Source organism: Crotalus tigris, unplaced genomic scaffold (genome assembly GCF_016545835.1).
Source record: "Crotalus tigris isolate CLP2741 ecotype Arizona unplaced genomic scaffold, ASM1654583v1 scf7180000017754.2947050, whole genome shotgun sequence".
Classification (NCBI taxonomy): domain Eukaryota; kingdom Metazoa; phylum Chordata; class Lepidosauria; order Squamata; family Viperidae; genus Crotalus; species Crotalus tigris.
The window spans coordinates 2,562,930-2,589,870 of record NW_024096616.1 but is presented as its reverse complement, the minus strand read 5'-3'; the positions used below and the strand labels follow the sequence as shown (position 1 = coordinate 2,589,870).

At 38.9% G+C, this 26,941-nt stretch overlaps 1 protein-coding gene across 5 annotated transcripts in view; it reads left to right on the top strand.

Moving 5' to 3' along the window:
* Positions 1-517: 517 nt before the first annotated feature.
* The window catches only part of TNIP1 (TNFAIP3 interacting protein 1), a 74,663-nt gene continuing 48,239 nt past the window's right edge, over positions 518-26,941 (top strand). For 4 of the 5 annotated variants that reach the window (XM_039340914.1, XM_039340912.1, XM_039340913.1 and 1 more), the window contains exon 1: positions 9,197-9,334. The gene's annotated coding sequence lies outside the window, so the exon portion shown is untranslated. Of the gene's footprint in view, positions 643-9,196; positions 9,335-26,941 lie in introns of those variants that run through there. The other variant, XM_039340911.1, reaches the window with a different exon arrangement.

The window sequence follows — 26,941 nt, the reverse complement described above, 5'->3', positions numbered from 1 at the left end:
AAACAAATTAGCTTATGTTTTCTGGTTCTGCAGGATATACCAAGTTGTAAATTGGCAATACAACTTGGGTTCACATAACCCGATAAGCTAAAATACAGTGGCTCAGAGTGTCATATAAACTGAGCTAATAGAAGCGACCTCAGTCACTGCTTATAGCAGTTTTGTCACAGAAATGTGATATTATGGGGTGGTGCATAAAGAAGACAGGCTCCAGGGAAGGAATAGTAACATAAAGGCTAAAATGATTCTTTCCATTTGCTTAGTTTCCATTGTTTGGACCACAAATTTTGGGTTTGATACCACATGTAAACATTTTTTTAGTACTCAAAAAAAAATAAACCTCAATGAAAAGCCAGTTTTCTAGCAAATAAACATGGGATTCCATCTACCGAATATATCTTCTCAGTGAAGTAACTATTCCCGTAGCAATGACGTACTTCAGCATCCCCCTCTGGGCTGCAGGGGAGCCCTTTAAATTATCTTTGGATCCTTTTCAAAACCACCAGAAAAGCTGTCTAAGGACCTCCTTCACGGGGAATTCCCCGTCTCCAAGCTAAATGTAAGCCTGGGTGTGTCTTCCATTCTGCAGTTGATTAAAGCATCTTGGAAGGCTCTTTTCGACCCTCTCTCTGATTTGCCTGAGTGAGTAGTCAAAGAAAACATTTGCTACAGATTTTCTGGGAGTTTGGGGCAAGATGGTTCTCTGGTTTGGATATAATAGAGAGGCTGCACTATCCCTTAATTTAGGATTTTCATGTTTAGGGCTACCTGATAGAAAACTGCAAGAAAGCAATGTTTACTCACTTCAGCAGCCTAGGAGAAAAGAAGAAACTTTGGTTAGTTTAGCTAAAATAAGTTTTCTAAAATAGAGGCAGAGGAAATTCAAATAAAAGTTTGGATAATGGTAGGGCTTTGATTAAACACAAGAAAGAACTGGTATATAATCACTGGGGAAAAAATAGATGCTCTAGTGTATCAAGGAGATTGACAACTCAGAGAAAAGGCTCTTTATACAAAGTTATCTTCCAAGTAATATAAAATAGGAGAATTCATTTAACAAAATGCTGGAGAAGAAACTCTGGAAATATGCTTCTGAAGGTGACTTTGTAGAGACTGAACTACTTGATGGGCTATTTTTAGTGGCAGCATTTATTTGAGAAAAAAAGAATGCCACAGCTGCATAAGGATAAGCATAGCTTTGCTGGATGGCATTGTCTTTAAAGTAAAAATTCCTTTAAAAAGCAAAAGAAAATGTTTTAAAATTCTGAATAGAAGACACAAGAGGCAGAAAAACAAAACCTATAGTTTCCTTCAGTGTTGCTGCCTTGTTACATAAAGGACTAAGAGAACTTTGATGAAATATATTAGGTGTCATTCACAGTGGCTGGAACAGTCACTTGGCTACAAGCTGTGTTGTTAAACTAATTACTACCCAAAAAACCCTGTCTTTGTTCATTAATTTATCGCATGCTAATAGAATTCTTGTAAGGATGTTTGCACAAATTGTCACTCTCTTTTAAACTCTAGAGATTTTTTTAATTTCTGTTTTCATGATCAGTTTCCCAATAAGATTTCTGTACCTATAATGAGTAAATTCAACTTATCATACTTTACTTTCTGTGTTGTGTTTCAAAAGGTCTGTTCATACTAATTACAGGACAGAAGGGTGGGGTGTCCACCATATTTTTGTTGTTGGCATAATGCTGTTTCTTTCCAGAGGCAATGGACAATTTGCTGGCAAATCCAAGATGGATTTGCTATGTCAGCCGATTGAATACAGAAATATATCCCACATCGATATAGGATATTTTTATCTATATAATTATATAATCTATAATTAATTATAATTTAATCTATATAATTATATAAGAATATAATTATTACAACCTTAAAATAGGTGTGTGCATACAGTGATATCTCACATCCCACAAACCCAATATCTCCTGATCAGAACCATTTAGTTGTTTTTTTAATAGTAATTTTACTAAAAATTACAACTAAAGCAATAAAAAACTAATCAACAAATGTTCTCTTCTTTTTATATCCCCTTATCTATGCTTAAAATTCCTTAGTCGTTTCAATCCTGATCAGCAAAAGCTCGTTAAAGGTTACCAGAAATAACAACATATGTTTTAATTTTGATCAAGTAAGCCAACTTTATATTCCTTCCTTTCACTTCTAACAATCTTTCTTTGATATTTAGTATCGTCAAATAATGCCTTAAAACAAATTCTTTTCAGTTTTTCTTTGTCCCTTTTCATAAAATTCTTTAAAGCTTTAATAAGCCTCTTCTGAAAATCCACTGTAGGAAGATTATCCAGGTCACCCTCTTGATTTGTTATTTATGTATCCCTTGTAAGTATAAAAACATCACCCAGTCTTTTTTGTATGTCCAGGGTAGCATCTTTTCCCATATCATTCTTGTAGCTTGTTATTTTTAAATCCACTTTCAGATCAGCCTGGTCTTCTCTGGTAGACCTTGTTCCTTTTCTATAATGTATTTTAAACATAGTCTATCTATAGAGTCAGACACTTTTGAAATTAACTTCTGTGTCCATTGTTCAAAAATATACTTCAATATGTCGAATGTTAAAATATTTTGCTCCATTCTGTATAAATAAGTCAAATTTAAACATTCTTCTCCTGTACTTGTATCTTTAGTTCCTTCTAGTTCTCTTTGCAAGTATCCTCAACTTATGCCCTCTAGTTTAATGACCATTTGAAGGTACTCCTTGCAAAGGTTGCTTTATGCCCTGTAAAGCACTTCCAACCACTGTAATGTCACCTCTCCCCACTCCCCTGCATACAGGTGGACCACATGAGATACATGTAGGAGGAAAATTTCTCTAAGCCAAATATGAACCTAAGGGTAGGATCTCCATTGCTAGCCTAAGTGTACACCAAACCCAGATCTATTGTGAGAAAATCTTCTCCATTAACGCTTCAAGATATTGTTTAAAATGGTGAGTAAACCGGATTATGATTCTTATACTAGTAATCATCACTTTTTTTTCCCATTGTCTCATGCTTGGGATTTCTTGCTTGATTCAGAATTAAGGTCAACTGAAACATTTTTCTGAAGAAAAAAAAAGGGTCAACTTTAAATTTAATAAACCCTTACAACGAGTTAAGTATTTTCTCAGATGCATTTCTTTCATTTAAACAGGTTGCTTTAATGCTCCTGCAAAACAGGTATATACTGAAGGCAAATTCAGTTCAGATCTTATGAAATTATACAGTTGTTTGCAAACCAAAATGTTTTCACAATAAACCCAGCTAGTGAGCATACCTGTCATTGCTTCATGGAAGTCTCTGATACAGAGATGTATAACCCTGAGCCTAATTTCTAAAGCTCTGACCAGGCTGCTGAACAGGGAGGGAAGAAAAATGAGAGAGGTGAGTTAAAAAAAGGAAACAGACACCTGGCCCCACCTGCCAATAATGTCAGTACCATTTTCTACTATTATGAATCTCCGAATAGATTATGAAATTCTCATCCCTGCTTTACAACATTCCCGTGTGATGCCTCTGGTATAAACTTTCCCACTTGTTAAAATTCAAGAAAGATATCCCCAAATTTCTAGATCTACCAGAGGCCATGCAACTTGTGATCTCAGGTGTATGGTTGATGCACACAAATGCTGTAGAACAGTGTTTCTCAACCTTGACCATTTTAAGGCCTGTGGACTTCAACTCCCAGAATTCCACAGCCAGCATTGCTGGCTGTGGAATTCTGGGAGTTGAAGTCCACAGGCCTTAAAATGGTCAAGGTTGAGAAACACTGCTGTAGAATGTCCTTAATGTGAGTTCACATGAAATAAAATAACCATTCAAATAGCCACAACATTACAACATTAGCAATTGAGGCAAGATTTGGTGTTCTCAGCTACATTCTCGCAAGACTGCAGAATGGAACGCTAAATGTTCATGAGCTTTTGTAATCTTATGAGATTTTTTTTTTAAAAAAATTTAAATTAATTCCTAACTAATGCTGGCATTCTAACAGGCATAGTAGTAGATGCATGATGTTACTCAAAAGCAATGTGTCATCAACCTGGTTATGTCATGGTCCTAAAAAACTTGCAGTGATGTTTCAGTGGTCCACATAAATGGAAAAATTAAAAATGCAGGCAGAACACATAATATAGAGTACTGTTTCAGAATAACATGCCTACAGAATTTACTCCCCAGTATAATGACCAATGCACCAGGGATTCATAATTATTAAACACCATTTTCATGAGCCACCTCTCAAGGGAAATTGTTGAAAGTTCTGTAAGAAAGGATAGAATAATAAAATGCTTACAAGCTTAGCAGTTTTACAAATGATTTGCAGTGATCTCCACATATTTGCATAAATAAACATATTAGTAAAAAAAATAAAACTGAGTTTAGTGAAACTTATTCCCAAGAACATGGATTTCAAACTAGAAGTTGAGTTAGGAAAAAAAAAAAGAAATAATCCTGCAATTAAAGATATTTATCTTCATAAGAAAAAATTGCTATTAATATGTCTATTTATAGGAAACCATGCTTTTGACAAAATCGGTGATAGAAAAACTGTTACCTATCCTTTTCATCTCTCAACCGTATCAAATGGATTTTTTTAAAAAAAATTTAATCCCACCTTTATTGTTTTTATAAATAATTCCAGGTGGCAAAGATATCTAATACTCCTTCATCTTATTTTCCCCACAACAACAAGCCTGTGAGGTGAGTTAGACTGAGAGACTGGATCAGAGTTATCCAGGCACTTTTCCTTTGAGGGGCTAGTATGTTTGGGCTACAAAACTCTGGGTGACCATTAGATGGCAATAAAGACATACAGTACTCCAGATCTTCCTGCCACCTGGATGTTTGCAGCCCAGATCTGGTAACCCCACTTGTCTTTTTCCCAGCTCACTGTGACAGAGACTGAATCTTTTTGTTTTCTCAACAGATAATAGCAATAGCAATTAGACTTATACAGTATACCACTTCACAATGCTTTACAGCCCTCTCTAAGCTGCTTACAGTGTCAGCATATTGCCCCCAACAATCTGGGTCCTCATTTTACCGGAGGATGGGAGGCTAAGTAAACCTTGAGCTGTTCAGAATCAAACTCCCGAAGGGAGCAGTGAGTTAACCTGCAGTTCTGCATTCCAACCACTGCGCCACCACAGCTCTCTAGAGCACTCCAAAATTCAGACCCTGGCCTATGCTGAATCTGGAATGATTTTTTTCCCCCACCAAACTTTCCCCTGCAATGGTTCCCTCGTTTTACTTGTTATGGTTAGCATCTTTTTGTCATAGCCAATTTTAGTTCTGAATGGAGTTGCACTACCCCAGAGAGACCCAGTCTGGACTCATGACTCCTGCTCGATTAGCAGGTGAAGTCGTGGCTAGAACCTTTCCACAACTTTGTGTTGTGTGCCAATTGTGCTTTTTCCTGGACTAGGAATTCCTGTGCTCAATCACTCAAACCCTGGTCATCTCATGCTTGGATTATAGAGTGCATTCTACAAGGGGTTACCCTTGAAGAGTATCCAGAAGCTTCAGCTGCTGCAGACTCCTAGGTGGCCCATGTTACACTGCTATTGTAGGAGATGACCAGGCTGAGCCCGAGGCTAAGGTCAAATGTATCATCAGTTTGGTCTCTACGCAACTGTAAGAGACCTACGTCCAGCCCTCTGTGCTTCGGGGTCCAACTCAAGGTGTTGACTATCACCTTTAAGGCTCTGCATGGCATGTGTCTATGTTATCTGAGAAACCAAGTCACTTCAATGGGATTAGCCTGCCCCACCCATACTGGGAGAAGGGACATGCTGCAGATTCCATCAGCCAAGGAATTTCTGCCAGAAAGAAGCTTTTTTGTCGTGGCAGAACATCCCTGGAACAATTTGTCCCCAGAAATCAGATCTGCTCCCACCCACTTGGCCTTCCAAAAAGCCTTGAAGACATGGCTATGACAACTAGCCTGAATCCCTATTGGGGGTATGGCACATTGGAGGTGGCTAATAGAGTAGAGAATAACCTGCGTCCTCCCTGTGCACACGTTGCTCTCTTTTTCCCTCTCCATCCTGCTTAGCTTTATTTTAATTCAACTTCTAAATTTAAGATCTTTATTGTTTTAATATTTTATACTGCATTTTATTCAATGTTTGTAAGCCACTATGGTTCTCTTTGGCGAGATGGGCAGCGTACATGTTTGATAAATAAACAAACATAAGCAAAAATTGCTAGGTACTTTCAGATAAGGCAAGGAAGTAACAGGCAGTAGGGAGAAAGCAGAGCTGCTTAACTCATTTTTTGCATCAGTCTTCACACAAAAAGAAATTATAGCTCAAAATATAAAAAAACTACTGCAAAAGACAAACTAGAAACAAAAATTAAAATAAGCAAGAAAATGGTAAGAAAACACCTATTTGACATTGATGAATATAAATCACCGTGACCCAACAGATTATATGCCAAAGTTCTGAAGGAGCTGGCAGATGTTATCTCAGAACCATTGCACCATATCTTTCAAAAATTCTGGAGCATCAGGGAAGTACCTGATGATTGGAAAAGGGCTGATGTGGTTCCCATCTTCAAGAAAGGAAAAAAAAAAAACCAGAGCCAGGAAACTACAGACCAATCAGTCTAACATCAATACCTGGGAAGATCCTGGAAAAGATAATAAAAAAATAGATCTGCAAATAACTAGAAGCAAACAAAATTATAACTAGTAGTCAGCACGGGTTTGTCAAAAACAGATCATGCCAATCCAATCTCATTTCATTCTTTGATAAAGTGACTAAATTAGTGGACCAGTGAAACGTTGTGGACATAGCATACTTAGACTTCAGTAAGGCATTTGAAAAAGTAGACCACAACCTGCTGCTTAGTAAGCTAGAAAAATAATACTTTGCATGATCTTTGCATGATAGACAACAACACCATCAGATGGATCTCAACAAGTAGTCCTCAATAGCAGCACATCCATATGGAGAGAAGTAAGCAGTGGGGTACCACAAGGTTCTGTCTTAGGCCCAGTACTTTTCAATATCCTCATTAATGACTTAGATGAAGAAATAAAAGGGGAGCTCATCAAATTTGCAGATGACACTAAACTGGCAGGAATAGCCAACCCCCCAGAAGACAAGCTCAGGATCCAAAAGGTTCTTGACAAACTTGAACAATGGGCCCTATCCAACAAAATGAGTTTTAATGGGGAGAAGAACAAAGTCTTACATTGAGGCAGGAAAAATTAAAGGTTTAAGTACAGATTAGGCGAGACTTGGCTCAAAAACAGCAACTGTGAGGGACCTTGGAGTCCTAGTGGACGATCTCTTGACTATGAGCCAGCAGGGTGCAGCAGCAGCAGCCAAAAAAAGCTAATACAATCCTGGGTTGTATAAACAGAGGCATAGAATCAAGGTCATGCAAAGTATTAGTACCGCTTTATAAAACCCTAGTAAGACCACACCTGGAATACTGCAAAAAATGTTGGTCACCATACTACAAAAAAGATGTTCAGACTTTGGAAAAAGTTCAGAAAAGAGCAACTAAGATGATCAAAGGCCTGGAGACTAAACCATTTGAAGAACGGATGCAGGACTTGGGTTTGGCTAGTCTAAAGAAAAGAAGAAACAGGGGTGACATGATAGCAATATTCCAGTATTTGAGGGGCTGCCACAAAGAAGAGGCTGTCAAACTATTCTCCAAAGCACCAGAGGGCAGGACAAGAAATAATGCTTGCAAACTGACCAAAGAGAGAAGCAACCTGGAATTAAGGAGAAACTTCCTAACAGTGAGGACAATTAACCATGGAACAGCTTGCCTTCAGAAATCGTGGGTACTCCATCACTGGAGGCTTTTAAGAAGAGATTAGACAGTCACTTGTCTGAAATGATAGGTTCTTCTGCTTGAGCAGGAGGCTGGACTAGAAGACCTCCAAGGTCCCTTCCAGCTCTATTCTATTCTAAGAAGGCTTTTATTTTATAATTGTCTTACCGCATTCAGAGAATTTTATATGGAACTTTGAATACAGCCAACTTCCACTTGGTGTTCTCCCAAGTCCTTTTATTGCTTCTGTTTTTTTCCCCCTTGCAGGGGAAAATCCATTAGGAAGGACCAAACGATATTATTGCAAAATGTCTTTTAATAATTAGCACTAGCAATCACATATCTGGAAACATCCCCACCTGAATATTATATTTTAGAAGCTGTGGATACCTTAGGGTGAACATTCATGAACAAGATCCCCATAATATTATGTCAGATAATGGCATTTTGACAGATGCAGATTTTGTTACCACTGCAATAGAAGCAATTGCTTAAAAAATAAAGTACAGAAGTCCACTCCTTATGCATTCAGTCACATTGCTCTCCCACTTCTCTTGCGATCAGCTCTATGCAGATAATTTTTTTAAAATGCATGACCCTCCCCATTCTGAATTCCATGTTGAAGTGGTGCGGAACTATAGCAACATACCTAGCTGTGTAATACTTGCACAAGCAATAATAATAATAATCTCTGACTATAATTGCCGAGCAAGATTGTTCTGAAATGCCAAGCTGCTGTAAATTAGTTTATAATACCTTACCAGCACTTCCTGCGAGCTTACCTTTTTTATTTTAATCATGATCTTAGCCTATATTTAGCAGAATGCAGATTTAACACGATCCCCCTTTTGTAAAAAAAGAAAACATTACATTTATTTTGCACATTCATGCTAGCTAGAGGAAGAATCGTCTGGTTGCTAGTTTTGCCACGGCTCTTCGGTGTGCTGCCTCCCTACTAGATTTAATTCCGATCAAATCTCATTGCATGTTATCGATTTATCCTTTGCAAAAGGGACGTGGTGCTTTATTTCGGGAAGGGCATGGAGCAGAAAGAAAAGGACTGAAACGTAAAACCGAGCAAACTTCAACCCCCCCTCCCCCCAAGGGAAAGATCAGCGAGGAACGCACCACAGGCTGAGGGGCAAGCAACCATATTTCTTGTTTATGCAGAAAACCGTTATGGCCAGCTCCCAGCTTTGCGTTCAAGGGCTGATTCGGGAGATAACGTCAGAAGGCAGATTGTTGACTCTCGGAACCGAAGCGCAACCACGCACGTCTAATACGTTTACCAGCCCATTTGGGCTTCCCCGCCCCGGTTCCTCTCTTTTGTGCCTCTGCGGACGGCAGAGGGAAAGTTTGCTGATTAGCTGAGCGGCTTGTCAATCAGGCGCTTGGGAAATTCCAAATGGGCGGATCTGAGTCAAGGTTCCTCCTGGGCAAGCGGAGAGGAAGTAAAAGCGATGCTCGTGAACGCAAAGCTCTGGAGGTCCCGAAGCTGTTTGGACCTCGATCTGTACAATTTTAGCAGGTAGGACTAGCTCACCTTCTCCCCTCTCCCTTCTCCCTGCAGGAAGTCGAGCTCATTACGCCTCTTTTAAACTGAAGAAGGAGGTGGGAAGGATGGAGTCCTGGGTGCTTTCGGTACATGTCCCAGATGCTTTTATGTGTGGCACGGCTTATTATTATTTTTATTTTTAAATAATAATATAAGGGATGCATGTCACATTTCCTGGTATTTTAGGGTTTGGGAATAAAGGCGAAATAGGTGAGCATGTGATAAACAGAGTATTGCTGTAAGGGATGCATGCAGAGGCAGGTCTGAATTCTCTCGTTTGGACCACTTTCTGGTGAACGATTTTTCTTAATCTCACTTCATATTGCACGTAGTAAACAATGATGTGGTAACTGTATTGAGTTTTGGGGGTTATCCAGAAAAAAAGGTGAACGTTCCCTTTGAGTTCCCTGCATCCCTTTGAATGTAGAGTCTTTTTAAAAATATCCTTTTCCAAGTACACAACTGAAATTCTGTTGACTTATTTCTCTTTGTTGTTAAAAGGTCAGATCTCCTGTATGTGGCAACTCTTTGAAGTACATGAGTGGAAAGATCACATCAGATTGTGGTGTCATGTAAATGAATTAAATTACTGACTCATTTGCTAAGCACTGTTCTTGTTTGGGAGCAACTGATGTGTCTGACATGTGGGGCCCAATTCTTTTCATATATACCTATTTGTTCAAAGTTAAAATATGTGGATTCCCAGATAAACATGCACAGGATTATATAACCTTTTTTATGTCTTCCATAGACTACAGGTTTGAATATGTGGGAAATATTTTATCTTCTCTTTCCCAGACTGAGTTAGATCCATTTAATTAATGTTAAAATATGATTGGCTGGTTTGTGGCTGGTATGCTTGGTAGGACAGGTAAGTCCAATTGATGGTATTCATTCTATAATGGTTAATCAGCATGTCATGGTCATGGTGAATAGCTACTAGTGAGCAGGGAATTAAAGCTAAATCTCATTAGTAAAAATAACAATCTTCAAATTGAAGGAGGGGCACAGATCTAGCCTCAGACTGGGAAACAATGTAAGCAATTACATCTTCAAATAGTTTTCTTGATAACAATATAGTAATGATTTGCTACTACAGTATTGTGGAGGGGGGAGGTGCTTCTACTTTTCAGTCTAACCTATATTCCTGGAATTTCCTGTCATCTCCTTTTCAATCCTAATTAGGCCTTAGATTTTTTTTCTTTTTGGTGGTGGTGGTGGGGAGGTGCTGTAACAAATTCCCAATTATTTTTCAATTATTTTGGTTTGTCAGTTCACTTTCTCATTCTCTATTTCTCAGAATAAAGGAAAATAAGCATAATCACACATTTTTCTAAGATATAATACAGGCAGTCCTTGACTTAATAGTTCATTTAGTGACCATTCAAAGTTACAATGGCACTGAAAAAGTGACTTACGACCATTTTTCACACTTATGACCATTGCAGCATCCCCATGGTCATGTGACCAAAATTCAGATGCTTGGCAATTGTCAAGTATTTATGACAATTGCAGTGCCCAGGATCATGTGATCACCTTTTGTGACAAGCAGAGTCAATGGGGAAGGCAGATCCACTTAAAACCATGTTACTAACTGAACAACTGCAGTGATTTACTTTACAAATATGGCAAGAAAGATCATAAAATGGAGCAAAAGCCACTTAACCACTATCTTGCTTAGCAACAAAAATTTTGGGCTCAATTGTGGTCGTAAGTGGACTACTTGTATTGTTTTGGAGGGCTTAAGAATATTGTGTGAACTGAACCTCTTGATTTGAAAACCAAGGTTTAGCATAATGTGTGAAACCAACTAATGGTTACTAGTCAAGTAACAGAGTAGTTGAAGCTACAAAGAGTCTTGGAAAGCTTCACTTCTGAGTAACTTTCTGTTGGAGGTATCCTTGTATTTCAGGCTATATTGAGTTGAATGAAAGTAAGAGTCAATATTTTGTCAATTATTTGATACTGGTGTTTCAAAATTCTGTCTGTTGTAAACATTTTTATTTTCACAGAACCTTATTCTCATTTAATTCATGGTTGAATTAAAAAACACACAACCTGATTTTAAAGGGAAGGCAAGGCAGTCCTTTTTAAAGGATTTTTTTTATTCCATTCCTGCTTTGCTGTTGGAATCATCATACAGTAGGCAAGTTCAGCAACAGAGTTGTGATACAACCATTAAGGTGAAAGGCTCAATAAAAAAAAAAGAAACTGAAACCATCACCAGTGGCCTGTGTACAGAGTATGGATATCAAAACAAAGAGGTAGATTTGTGAGAAAGGGTTGTTATGTGGCATATCCCCAGTTTGGTTTCTGTTACTCCATATGCAAAATAACATTGCAGTACATATAGTCATCCTCCACATATTACCATTATGGAGACTGCCCATGACAGATGTATGTTGCAACAGTCATAAAATCAGTTGGTCATGTGACCAATCCAATTTTATGATTTTTTTTTTTTTTTGCAATTATCATATGTGCAAACCCGGCAGTCACAACTGTGAACCTATTGTTTGTTATGGGTGTGATTTTGCAAAAAAAATGGAAGTAAGCGTTGAGTTTTGGCAAAACCATGGTTAAAATAGTCACATGACTCTGGGATGCTGCAAATGGCCATAATAGTGTTGCCCAAAGGTATGGTTATGTGACCATGGTGGTGGGATGGGGGGGTGACCATCAGAATTTTGAATTGGGTTGTTAAGTCCCCTTTTTCAGGCAGGTTGTAACTTTGAAGAGTTGCTAAGCAACCGGTCGTAAGTTGAGGACAATCTCTATATGTATTGGCTTCTGTGTGAACTAGAACCTGCATTATGTAGAAGCCAAGGTACATGTACTTCACGTGGAGGATTTTTCTCCTGCACACATCACTGCTAAACATGTTGACATTGTTTGAGTGACGTTTGCTTGTGCACAGAGCTTTTTAAAGAATGCCTGATGGAATTACTCCATTGTCCTAATAGATTCTCCCAGAATCCATCTGATCTGTTCATAGACTAGTTTCTTTGATTTTGTTTTAGCTTGTTGGTGAGTCTAGCCACTGTGGTTTATTCAATAGCCTGTGGTTAAACTATGGCTTAGTATCTATATGAGCTAAGTCACCAGCTCCTTATTGTAACCTTTGGGTGAACTCCTGTATTGGTTACCTGTACTGGAAGTGGTTAGGCTCTCATAGTGTTCCAGGACTCCCTCTGTAGCCTTGAGATACAGAACTTCTGCTAACCAAAGTGTAAAAAGAAAAGAAAAGACAGGATGAAACCAAATAGTTTAGACTAGACATGTCAAATTCGCAACGTCACATGATGTAGCTCGACATATCGGGACTGTTTTGCCATTGCCGGTAATGGGGTAGGCCCATGGGCCGGCAGTTTGACACCCCTGGTTTAGACTTTTGCCCTTACTTGTCTATCTGTGTATGTATGCATGTATGTACATGTGGTCCTTGACTTACGACCACAATCAAGCCCAAAATATTTGTTGCTAAGCAAGACAGTTGTTAAGTGAGTTTTGCCCTGTTTTATGACCTTTTTTGCCACGGTTGTTAAGTGAATCACTGCATTTGTTAAGTAACGCAGCTGTTAGATGAATCTGGCTTCCCCATTGACTTGCCAGAAGGTGGCAAAAGGGGATCACGTGACCCTGGGACACTGCGACTGTCATAAATATGAGTCAATCGCCAAGTGTCTGAATTTCGATCACATGACCACAGGGCTGCTGCAACGGTCGTAAGTGTGAAAACAGTCATAATTCATTTTTTTCAGTGCTGTTGTAACTTTGAGTGAGCTGCTGTAAGTTGAGGACCGCCCGTATACATATTCACATATTCTGTAGGTGTGTGTATATGTATTCATGAGCATTCCAGGCAATAGTATAGCATTGGTTTGAAGGTAACCATGAACAAGCTTTCTAGAAGTAAGGGTACACAGACTGTTTATTATAAACTTTAGACTATTTATAATAAAGTTGGACAGCGAGAGGTGCTCTGGGCACAAGAAAAGATGTAGTTTTAAAATTGTGCTGGCTCTGTTCTCTTATTACAAAAAGGAGACGGTCCCTGACATCTGTGTACAAAAGCGAGTCATTCAGGATGTTGAGTTCTGATCTAATCACTCCTCCCTGAGATGCACTGTCATTGGTGATGTCTGTACCAATTCAATGCCAGCTCTGGATACATATTTTCTTTCCCAAGTAGTGGTTCTTATTTGTGGCTGAATCATTTGGACTTTTACCACTATTCATTAACATTTACCTCTCTTTTTTCGGCCATTGGGACAGGAGGTAAGGCAGAAGGTCATGATACTCCCTCTCGCCTTTTGTTTTTTTTTATTCATGGCATTCATGTGCTATGAATCATGTTCTGATGGTTTCCCCCTGAAATAGTCTGGGCTAGAATTGGCCTCTGTTTCCTGGAAAAAAATCCTTGTGTTTTTATTATACCTTTGGGGACATATGCCAAAATACTATAGTAGCGTGTGTTCAGCTACTGTATCATTCATTTATTATTCAAAATTCTAAAGCAGTGTTTCTCAACCTTGACAATTTTAAAGCATGTGGACTTCAACTCCCAGAATTCCACAGCCAGCAATACTGGCTGTGGAATTCTGGGAGTTGAAGTCCACATGCCTTAAAATTGTCAAGGTTGAGAAACACTGTTCTAAAGCCACCTATCTCATATATGTGACTCTGAGCAGCTTAGAAACAGTTAAAACAAATATAAAAACCAGCAAAAAAAGAACAATACAACAACAAAAATATATAAAAAACACCTGACCTTCCACAAGAGCCTGAAGACCTGGCTCTACCAGTTGGTTTGAGGCCCAAATGGGGGACTATACGCTGGTTTGAGGCCCAAATGGGGGACTATCACGCTGGAAGGAGGTGGCTGACGGACTAATAGCAATTCCCCTCCCCCTTGTACGTTATGCTCCCTTCCTCCCCATCTTTTAGTTACAATTGTATTTTTATTATGATTTTACACACACACACACACACACACACACACACACAGAGAGAGAGAGAGAGAGAGAGAGAGAGAGAGAGAGAGAGAGAGAGAGAGAGAGAGAGAGAGATATTTATTTTAATGTTATAAGCTGCCCAGAGTCACCTCACAGTGAAAGAGGTGGCAAACAAATTCAATAAATAAAGTCAACCATCCTAAAAGACATAACTCACACCCAAGGCAACCCCATTCATCAAAACAATTGATGCAACCACTGCCCTGACTCTACCAGATCCCCAAACCCATTGACAAAGTCATGACTTCAGGGTCTTTCTAAAAGCCAGAAGGACGACTAAGGCCAATGCGATCTCCAGGGGGGTGATGTTCCACAAAGTGGCAAAAAAGTCTCCTTCCTAGGTCCTGCCCAATGAGACCTACAGTGTGCCCCTTCTCCATGTTGAGGGTCCTGCCTAACATTGAAAAATAATTTTAATTATTTTTAATTTTTAATTCTGTGGTCTTCTCTTATATAATAAATACTGGTAAGGAAGTCAGTAGTGTACTTTTTATGAAAGTACACTGTATATTCAGTTGGTTTGTATCGTCAATTCTTTCTTCAACTTGTTATCAGAAGATGCTAATCTCTATAAATGCTTAGAGATCTAAGCTGTGCCATCTAATCCAATTTCTCTAATTGCACATACAGTACAGTATTTCCTACCCTGTTTAATTTATGAACGTGGCCCCCAAGATCATTATTTTAGACAGTACTTGAGCAAAGAATCCTTTTTAAAAAACCTGCAGGATTATTATTATCTGAATTTCTGGAACTGAGGTTTAACCATGGCAGGACAGTATTAAAATAATAGTTTTGAACAGAATGAATACTCAAACAGTAACAGTATGCTCAGAATAAGAATAAATGTGTCTTTATATTAACAGACCGGAATAAATGCAGGAGTTATCATTTGTGTAAATGCAGCTTTTCTTAGCCTGCAAGTTATTTTACCAACATATTTACTCCTGGCTTCCTTCTTCCAGTGGTCTTTTAAAATAATCTACTTGAGGGAGAATATTTTCAGTTGCTATTACAAATAGTCCTTTCTTAACAACTATCCTCTTTAGTGACCACCTGAAGTTATGATGGTGCTAAAATAGTAACGTTATGATGGGTCCTCACACCTATGACCATTTCAGCATCACATGATTGTTATTTGTGTGCTTCACTGCTGGCTTCTGACAAACAGACTCAATAGAGAAGCCATCAGTAAAAAATTGTAGTTATATGATGTTGTCCTTAATGACCAAAGGTGATTTGCTTAATGACCGCAGCAGAAGTGAAGTTGTAAGTCTGTGTCAATCATATGATACCTCAGTTAGTGACAGAGTTGCTGGTCCCAATAGTGGTCATTAAATGAGGACTGTCTGCATTAGATAATAGAGTCAGAAACACTAGCTGACCTACTGTAATTCACCCAATGCCTTTTAGTAGCTTCTGTAATCTTATCACAAAAGATATACAGCATGGATCTTTTATTTGCCATCACTCTACCCATCTACCCCCTCCACCAAGTTTTCTAACACTAAGGAGAAAAATACCCCTGTAGCTGCCTCCTGTTTTGTATTGAGTATGTGTAGTGCTGCTGACAGTGGGTGGTAGCGGACCTGTTGTGAAGGCTGCGATGTCATTTAAGTGGGCGAAGCAGAGAAAAGGTGGGCAGAATTACATTGTGGTTTCTTCTTTTGCACTTGCAGACATGGCTGTCTCATGACCTTAGTATGAGGGGGAGTGTTTCCTTTTGAAAGTGCCAAGGTATATATCTCTTTCAAAATAAGTTCCCTCTCAGCTTTTAAAAAAAGTCATCATTAATTCTAGCTAGAGTTGTCATGGCACCAAACTGATCCTGGCTGATCTATATAAAAAAACAACAACTGAGTAGAATTTGAACTAGACTGAGAAGTTGAAAAGAAGCATCCTGAAAAAAAAAAAAAAAAGTGTAACCAACTGGGCCTTTTACATGACCAATTCTATCAGGATCTGATTGCTCTCAACCTCTGCAATCTTAAGATGTCTGGACTTCAACTCCCAGAATTCTGGGGAATGGTGGTGGCTGAGGAATTCTGGACATTGAAGTCCAGTCATCTTAAAGATGCTAAGGTTAAAAAAATTGCTATAGGAAATTAAACAGACCTATGTATTCCAGAATTCCAAAAATGAAGCTATACATAGAGAACTTACTAATGTAACAGAGGAAATGATAAAGCATAGGACAGGAAAAGACTCATTTGATTGGCATTTCAATAAAATATCAATGAAACTAAATGAGGGAAGATTTGCAACTGGCAGAATGGAAAACTTTGTCACACAATCCACTGTTAAACTGTGAAATTCACTGTCACAGGTATGGTAGTGGGAGCTGGTTTGGATAGTTTTAAAAGAGACTGAAGAACTTCATGGAAAATCAGGATATCAGTGGTGTTTAATACTGATAGCTATTTATTATTTCTTAAATTGTAGGCTGCATATCTTAAATATTGGCTGCTGGAAGGTGACTAGAATCTAAGATCACCTGGTAGTCCAGTCTGGTGAGCTTCACAGATGAGCTTCTCAAAGCATCCAGTTGGATATTATGTATCACTGCCCTAGATTGTTACTCTATGGCAGGGGTGTCAAACTGCCGGCTCACGGGCCAGTTGCATCATACGGAGGCCGCACCTACCCCAGCTCCAGCAATGCAAAAAAAGTCACGATACGTCGCAATACGTCATGTGACGCAGCGAGTTTGACACTCGTGCTCTATCGGATAAACCAACAGGGCTTTTATATGGAAATTTTTTCTGTCTATGGCAGGCGTGGGCAACTGTAGCAACTTTACAACCTGTGGACCTCAATTCCCAGAATTCCTAAGCCAGTATAGCTGGGAGTGAAAGTCCACAGATCATAAAGTTGCCGTAATTGCCAATCCCTGATCTGTGGTATTTCGACCACATGGTAGTGATTCCTGTGATATAATGGGATTGTCCACTAGGACGTCTCCATGGGGCAACTGTTCCTTGGCAAAGAGCTGGATGCAAGAAGAACTAAATTTCACTAAATTCAGCACATGACTGTGAGACTCTTAATTGAGATTAGGAGTCATGAGTGAAATTATGCCAGTGCTTATTCATCTTCATTGAGTCCTAGTGCATTTTGGGCCCCACTTTAAGATAATGACTTTGACCCATAATGACTTTTGAGGCCCATTATGGCATTGACTAAATACCACTGCTAGGTGAGAACCTTTTTGGTAATGATGGTGTGTGGCAGATGGTGTAGATTTTCTTATATATATTTATATTTCTGTTAGCACAGTGGTTCTCAACCTTTCTAATGCCATGACCCCATAATTCAGTTCCCCATGTTGTGGTGACCCCCAAGTGGGTGTGGCCACCAATAAGAGGGAGTAGGACAGCTAGGGAAAAGGGAAAAAAATGGCGGACAGCATAGTTTGGCGACCCCCATGAAATGGTCGTTTGACCCCAAATGGGGTCCCGACCCACAGGTTGAGAACCACTGTGTTAGCATATTTTATGTGACTTTATTTGTTGCCGTGAATGCTATTTAAATTTGATATTTGGTTGGCATATAATTACTATATATATTTTCAGCCTGCTGAAGGACTTTAAAGATGCAGTAGTAATGTGTTCACATCTACTTGTCTGTCTGTTTACCTACCTACTTATCAAACTTTTTTAACTGCCCATTTCCCTCACAAAGGAGTTATGGGTGGTGTTCATTTTAATTGATTACAATAAAACATTAAAAACTGAATAATTTAAGATTAAAAATGTAAATATGTAAAACAATATTATAAAATTGCAAAAGATGGAGAGTTCCAAGATGGGAGGTCTAAGAGTTGGGGAGGGTTTCTTTTGGGGCCAACCAGCCTCATAGCTGTATGGGCCCCTGTGTGTCCCAACAAGGCTACACAATCAGATTTTGACACCTTTGCAGGAGGCCAAGAGATTGGGAGTTTTCCTCACCGCTGAGGGCAAGATGTTCCACAAACATCTTGCAGTGGAGAAAAGGCCTTTCAGTCGGAAGTTCTCTGACTGATGAGGTCTGTAGCATGCCTTCCCTCCCTGAATGAGTGGGATAAGCAGATGTGACGGGGTGAAGCCATAGGTAGCCTGGCCTGGAATTATAAGGTTATCAAATAGGTTAATCATAATTAGGATACTTTCACTTCCTGCAATTACTACCCCAGCAGGCCATTATTAGTACAACAATTTACAATATATTGTTGTCATTGCAGTTAAGCCTATAGAAATTGCTGCTCAGTGAGATACTTGGAACCTTTGATGTTCACTCAGTTTTGTTGTTGTTGTTAATTGCGAAGTCGTGTCCGACCCATCGCGACCCCATGGACAACATTCCTCCAGGTCTTCCTGTCCTCCACCATCTTCTGGAGTCCATTTAAGCTCACACCTACTGCTTCAGTGACTCCATCCAGCCACCTCGTTCTCTGTCGTCCCATTCTTCTATTGCCCTCAATCTTTCCCAGCATTAGGCCCTTCTCCAGTGAGTCCTTCCTTCTCATTAGGTGGCCAAAGTATTTGAGTTTCAACTTCAGGATCTGGCCTTCTAAAGAGAGTCAGGGTTGATCTCTTCTAGGACTGACTGGTTTGAACGCCTTGCAGTCCAAGGGACACGCAGGAGTCTTCTCCAGCACCATAGTTCAAAGGCCTCAATTCTTTGGCGCTCAGCCTTTCTTAGTTTAGTCAGTTGCAACAAAATGACAAAATGAATGTTGCGTTAATATAGATTTGATGCTTGATTATCTTGTGGGATTCAAGTACTAATTTGGTACAGTCACAGTATTTGCTGATTCTCTCCCTCGAACCCCCAGATCATTACAGGAGTGGCAACTTCATCATTCAGTGTTCATGCCACATTGTTTCAAACTGGGGTAATTGTAGGTTTAAATTGTTATGTTTAGCAGTTGTCTGCTACAAATCTAATCCCCAAAAGTTCTCTGGGTCAGCGATTCTTCAGAAGAAAATATCTTATTATGGGAAATGTTATCTATGCTCCAAGATTAATGCACTTGAGTATTCTCAGTGCATGAAGACTAAATTTCTTGATCAATTTCCAGTCAGCTGCTGGGAATCTCCAGAAATAGATACTTAGATTACTCATGAACCAATGACTCTTTCTCATTGTTTGATATGCCTTCTGTTTCATTATCAGCTGAACCTCAATCTATACTCTCCTCCCTGATCTGCTTTCTCAGCTCAGCAAAATGGGATTACAATGATGAATATATCATGTGCCAAGCAGATAAAAGGGGTTTTTTTTTTTTCTGCCAGGAGGCTGTTGTTGGGATGGTTGTGTTCAGTTGATACAAAGCAAGCAGAATGCAGTTGTGTTTTCCCTTGAAATTTTGTATAGGATTTGAAGGCAGGGATTTACCTTAGGTTGAGAATATCTACAGCAGTAATATTCTCTACCTTGGCAACTTTAAGATGTGTGGATTTCAACTCCTAGAATTCCCCAGCCAGTATGAAATCTCATTTTGGAAGTTCAGCTAAATTATTTTAAATTGGTTATAATTCAAGAGACAGGATTTGGAGATTCGAGCTGGAGATTGACAAATGTTTGATTGCTCTAGTTTCAGCCAAAGTCAGATTCCAGAGTAAAGTGCTTAAAGTGGATAGAGCAAGATGCCTCTCTCTCCCTTCCTCCTTTTAATATTTTTGTATGCAACATATCCCGTCTGCCTGCTGACTCCTGATCTACTCAGTGCCTTCGCTTCCCACAGATCCTGTTTCCCTTCAGCTACTGACATCAGTATGTCTTTTGCTCACTCTTACCCTCTGAATCACTTATTCCCCAAATAACTCCAGGTCAGTCCATATCTAGAACATAAGGCTCCCACTTCATTCTGTACACAGGTTTTATACACCCAAAACATACATACTGTACTTCAGTTCAGGCAGAGACCACGCAAAACCAGCTGTGTCATGCATGGAATGGTTCACTCATTGAACATTTTGAATATACCTGTTTCTAAAATATATATTTTGTAAACTGTTTGGAAGACTGTTTTGTAAACAGCCAGATACAAGCTCCTCTGTTATCAATGAAAAAGGCCCATGTCCCTATTAGGTCACCAGAATGCTATTATTAAAAAAACTAAAGTTTCCACCATTACATGTTAGGGAATAAATTGGCTATAAATGGGAAATAATTCACTTGCTAACATTTTTGTAACCCCATCCTTTTCATCTCAATAAACCTCGCTATAGAAAATGGTGATGATTTTGCCTGAAAAGAATTAGGTACTTTCATTTCAGGCAGCTGTTAAGGAAACTGATGTATCTTATATTAGAAATTCAGTATTTTATCAGTGGGGGGGGGGATAAAGGTGGGGAGACATTTCTGCTCATTTTTATTTTTGGAAGCTTCAGTTTTCAAACAAGGTTTTTTTTTAATATTCAAGATTTAAATTTCTACATCAAATTTATTTAATTTCTTTCTGGTATTAGTGAATAGTAAGTTTTCCTCACTGGAACTTGCCTTCATGTGCCATCTTCAAATTGGCACATTTAATATTCTTGGAAAATATTGAGGCCTAACCAGCTTGGCAAGTCCGGAATTTCCCCTCCTACTCTATTAGCTATAGGAGAGGTGTGGTATGGAGTAACATGCCAACTCCAGTTTGATCCTTATGAACTTTGGGAATCCAGATTTGGAAGGAACAAGGTGATTTTTCTGCAACAAACTTGGGAAACATTTATAACTCAGATCAATTAATAAGATTTGAAGTTGAATATTTGAGATTTGAGTGGTTGCAATAAGTAATGTTCACCCAAAAGAACAATGGTATCTTCATCTTCATTGTAATGTTTATGTCAACTCTACAAAGTTGCCATCTTGCTCGTTCTAGGTTGCCACAGAAATGGGAGGGGGTATGGAGGATTTATGCTAGTCTAAACATTTCACTGTCCCATGGGAACCAAGGTCATTGCTGTCAGTTAGATGGAGGTGTGAGCATTTGGTTAGAAAGCCCGCCAAACTGCTATTGGTAAATGTAGATGATTGTATAGCACTGGGGTGGGAAGTTTAACTTTGTAATAATGTTTCTCTTTGAAGGGGATTTTAGACTTGGTTTCACTTTTGATCATGACGATACTATGTAGCCAATAAACATGATCTTTGAGGAAACCTCTAGCCTCAGAGTTCTTATTTGTTTGGTCTCGTCTATCAGAACCTTGACAGTCTAAATATGGGTCAGTAAGCTCTAAACATCTCAGAATCTTTTCTTTCATTAGAGGATTTAACAAGCTAGATGTTATGACCTAGGACGCCTAGATAGAGGCAGGCTTGGATAGAGTCCTTTATTGCTCTGCTAATTCCATGACAAATGGCCCTACAACAGCCAGTAAAGCTCCACTTTAAACTTCCCTAAAGGTAGACACTCACAGTCAGTGGAACACAGTCCTACAAACAAAAGCCAATAATCACCAAAGTCAATTCACAAAGGCTGACAGGAAGTCCAAAAACAAGATGCAAGTCCACAAGGCAAGGACCTTAAGTCATACACAAGATTTGTGGTCCACAAGGTAGAAACACAGTTCAAAGCAGGGTTTTTTTTCAAGGCTGGGGACATGCATGCTGAAGCAAAACAATTGTTCCCTACAAAGAGTGCTTGCACTTAAAGCGGTATATAAGTCTCATAAATAAATAAATAAAGGCACTATCCCCCGGCCTTTGCTTAAATCAACCCAAGCTAGGTGTTCCTTGTGAGGAAGGGCAGGGTGGCCTTGCTAGCAGCCTCACAGATTTCCTTTAACATTGCCTCTGCTCCACTCTCCATGTCCTCGGATGGAGTGGGGGAGTCAGCTGTTCCTCATCAGAGATCTGCTGCTTTCAGCTGATCCTCCCCTATGTTTGTGAGGGCAGGCAACTCCCTGTCCAGTCGACTACCTCCCCCATTGCCAGAAGGGCCTAGGACAGTATCGTCCTCAACCCCTGGGCTCTCCAAACATTCCAGAGCAGACATACCATCCCTGTTGGATGGTCCTGGTTCCAACTCCTCCTCCTCTTCCAAACCAGAATCCGACGAAGCCATGACACTAGAATATCAAATTGAGCTATAATAGTTATTGCTGTTACCACAACAGCTTTGTAGTGGTGATACTCTAAGGATGATATTCAGAAATATGATAGGTCATTAAATAAATTGACATCTTGACCTCCCAAAATGGGAGCCATATATGTATTGGAAATAAACTGTTGAGTTCAACAAATTCCTGTAAATAGTGATGCTCAAAATGCAACATGATGTATCTTGATTAATAGAGGTTCCCTCTGGAAAGAATTTCCAGAATTTCACATATTAAGTTTATTCTGAAGTACTCGTTTTTCCAGTGCTTGATGGTATTTTTGAGCTATGTTACAGTGTATTTCTTTAATTATAATATACCAAAATGCTAGGAGGATACCTATTTCCCTAATGGTCTGAAGAACTCTATTTGCAGACTTATTTACAGATTTAAAAAAAAATTGGGGGCTAGTATTAGTATGTGCTTAATTTCTCCCTTTTTAAAGAGTTAGGTAAACTGACATATATTAATAATTTAGTTGTATAACATAATGTAAATATTTACCTAAGGCTAGTTTTGTTTAGTCCAGAAGAAATTGTGCTTTCATGGGGGTTTTTTTGTATACTTTTTTTTTTTTAAATAACTCAATAGTACAAAGGGCTTAAAAATGTACACCCCACAACTGGTATCTATCATAAGACCATGAGAAGCATCCTGCTGTGTTAAACCAAGGGCTAGTTTGAACTGGCATTCCATTTCCATCATTGGCCTGCCAGATTCTTCTGCAAAACAACTGCACAAAGTCAGTGGCTGTTAACTATGCAGCATTCAGCATCAAAAGAAAGATAGGATTTGCTTAAGCATATGATTAGAACCATCAGTTATCCAACCGGTTGTTCCTGCTAATTGAGCAAAAAGAAATATTTGCTCAGATCCCTGACTCATTTAGCCTGGTATTATTGACTCCCCCCCCCCCCCCGTGCTATACATAGTTATAATGGCAAGGGAACCTAGCACCTCCTGGCTGCAAAATATATGTGCTACCATTGAGTTGCCCTGTTCTAGTAGATAGGTGATAAACATAAGCCCAGCATGGCTTATCTTAGTTCAGTATTTTTGTTTCTAACAGCAGCAAATCAGATGCCTTTAGGACAGAGGTCCCCAAACCCCGGTCCATGGACCGGCACCGGCCATGGTATGCCAGAAACTGGGCCGCATAAGCAAGCAAAGCCCCATCCACGGAATGCAGGCAACACAAAAAACCACACCCCTCTGATCTTCGGAAAAACCTCTCTCCACAGAACTGATCCCTGGTGCCCAGAAGGTTGAAGGCCTCTGCTTTAGGATACACACAAATGGAAGGCAAAGATACACCTTTCTCCCGCTAACTGTTCTCTTGCTAGTGGTATTTGGAAGCATGTTCCACCTAATCTGGAAAAAAACCCTTGATTTTTCAAAGCCAATAATTTTTGGTAGATCTGTTCACCATGAACTTATCCTACTTATCGTGCCTTTCCTTGGTTGCCTTCTTTCAGTTACACTTTTTTTTTTCAAGCCATCTAATCATTTTTGTTGCCTTCTTTGCTCCCCCCCAGCCCTATTATCTTCTCAAGTGCAAAAACTAGAATTGCATACAGATGTACCATATATTTGTGTAAAATAAAATACTGTTTATTTTAAAACCTTTTCTTTGTGATTCCTAGCATGGCATTTGCCCTTTTTATAGCTGCTGCACACCGAGTTGACATATTCATTGAGCTATCTACTATGAACCCAAGATCTTTTTTTCTGGGTAGTGATAAACAATTAGGCACCATTAAGCAATTAGAGCTTTTTAACTATGCAGCAGTTGATCATTAATTTCTTTGTTGTTTGGGTAATCCTTCAACCATTTTAAGGAGCTACTTCTGGAATCCTTCACAACCACTGTGATTTTGTTTCACAGTGAGCAAAATTATCTGCAAAATTGGACAGCTCATTGTTATGTGGAAAGCATACATCTCAGTGAACTTATTGTGCTTTTTAAACAATATGTTCTAGTACAGCAATATCTACCGCTCATCTTGGTATCTTCTTAATTGTTTGGTGACATCTACAGGATCTCACTGCAAGATAACTCCTCTTTGCTTTCCATGAAGATAATTTATTGCTCTATCAATAATTTATAATTTATTGATAAATGGGAATATGTATTTTAGTATGTTCTGTAGAGGTGAACTCTTTAAATACATAAAATGTACCATAAAATTAAGGCAGAGCAATGAATCAAATCTGTCATCAGCCTAATAGTGTAGTTGCTAAATATTTGAATATGAGTTCTTCATTTTTACTTTTGCTTTTTATAGTAACATTTATGCACCTATGTTTATATCACTGATACTTTATTTTTTTCAATCCATGCAGAGTTTTTTAGTTAGGGTTGTTGAAAAAACTCCAATTTTGTGTAACTTACTAGTCATACATTTAGTGAAAATCAAAATGAAGAACTTATTAATACAACGTACAAGTCATGTGCATAAATAATTGATACAGTAAGTAGTTGAGCTGGTTTTTACAGTATAGCTTTTAATAGCAAATTAAACTAATCCTCCACAAAGTTTCCCACCAGTGATTATTTGATTAAAACCAGCAACATATTCTCTTGATAAATTGGCTATCAAAAGAAAGAAAGAAAGAAAGAAAGAAAGAAAGAAAGAAAGAAAGAAAGAAAGAAAGAAAGAAAGAACAGGGATGTGCTTTCCTATTTCCATATCATAGCCATTCTCCAACGGAAGAGAATATTTGTAGTTTAGGGTTGAACTATGGGGTCAATAGCAATAGTGCTTTATTGGACTCTCCGAGTGGTTTACAGAGCCAGCATATTGGCCCCAACAATCTGAAAGGAAGAAAGAACTGAACTGAAAATGTAGAATACACATCTCCCCCACCCACTTTCTATAATATTTTAATATCTTTATATTTGCAAGCACAAATATTTAATATTCTTTATAAGGAAGTCAGGCCTTCAGGAACTACTCTGAAATATTCTTCTCAAGCTGGGTCTCATTGGACAGCATAAAGAAGTGGATCTGCTCTCTGCACCAAATACATGCAGATACAAACCAAATACATAGTTTTAGACCTGGGACACAGGTGATTTTTGTAGTCAAGAACTCAAGATATCAGCAAAAATTTCTCACTGTTTTCTTAGAGCCATAGGAATGGTGCAAGTTGGTAGATGAAGTTCACTGAAGTAACTGTGCTAAATGAAGAACATTTAGCTTCGTTTTGTTTCTGAAATCTCTCTTCTCTAGGGGGAAAATCCCATTGTCTCTGAGCCACCCAAAATTTAATTGCTAGTCTAGTTGTTGATTGTGTCAGGTTTCAGCTCTTAGCTGGAAAATCCCCAGCATTCCTGAATCCTAATAGGCGGGTTATGTAAACTGGGAAATGCCTCTGAAGTACAGATCTTGGATGCCGTCATTTGGTGATAGAGGTAAGCTTGCTAATTGTGCTTTCTGGGAATCATTTTTGTATGATCCCATCTCTCTGTTTTTTTCTTTTGGGTAGACTAGCAAAGCAGGTCTTGTTCTTTTTTGTTTTGTTTTGTTGTTGTTGTTGTTGTTATTCCTAGTAAAAGACTGCATTGTTGCAGGCCTATTTTGTTTTGTTTGCTTGTTTTTTTGAGGCTGAACAGACAGTGGCATCCCTCCACTGCATGTACACACAAAGACACACCAGAGGCTACAGTATGAAAGGCCACTTTGGATATACAGTAACCCAAAATAAGAAAATTCCATATGCCTCTCTTCTTGCCTGGTAATAAAAATGCACATTTCTATCCCATTTCCTGATAGCTACAATTGGCTATTCATTACAGCACATCCAAGAAGCTTTGATACTTGAAGCAAACAAGGAATAAGGTAGATTTGGTGGCCCACCAAGCCTTGTCTTTATGCAGAAGGAACTAGGTCTGGGGCTCAGAAAGACCAATTAGGAATTTTTGCTTATGTCCACATCTTCAGCCACTGGAGGCAACCACTACAGTCTGTCTAAAGTTGGAGCCCACTTTTCACATTTTGCAATTCAAGAATTAAGACCAAGTCTAGTATTCTGTTCTAATAGTGCCCATCCTATTGCTACTAGGGAGCAGAACATGAAGGAGACATGCTACTTCTGTTTCTCTTCCAGCATTTGATACTCAGAGTTTCATCTTTCTGTTCCCTCAGCTTTTCTTTCCCTCCCTCTCCAAGATTGAGGGGAAATGGGAGAAACTGTGAGTCTGGGGAGCCTTTTCCATCCTCATCCAATTAATTGCCCCATTATCTGGTTTGCTTTGCTTATTAGAAGCTAAGTGTCTTGAATGAATCCAGTGTGTTTTTTGAAGCATACAGTCTAGCTTAGCACATAGTGAGCACTTGTTTGCTATTCAGTAAACCAGAATTAAAACCAGGATTTTGCAAGGATTGAATCTTGCCAGTACCTAGTATTGTCAGTACAGTTGGCTGAATATTTTTTAGATAATCACTGGTAGGAAACTTTGTGGAGGATTAGTTTAATTTGCTATTAAAAGC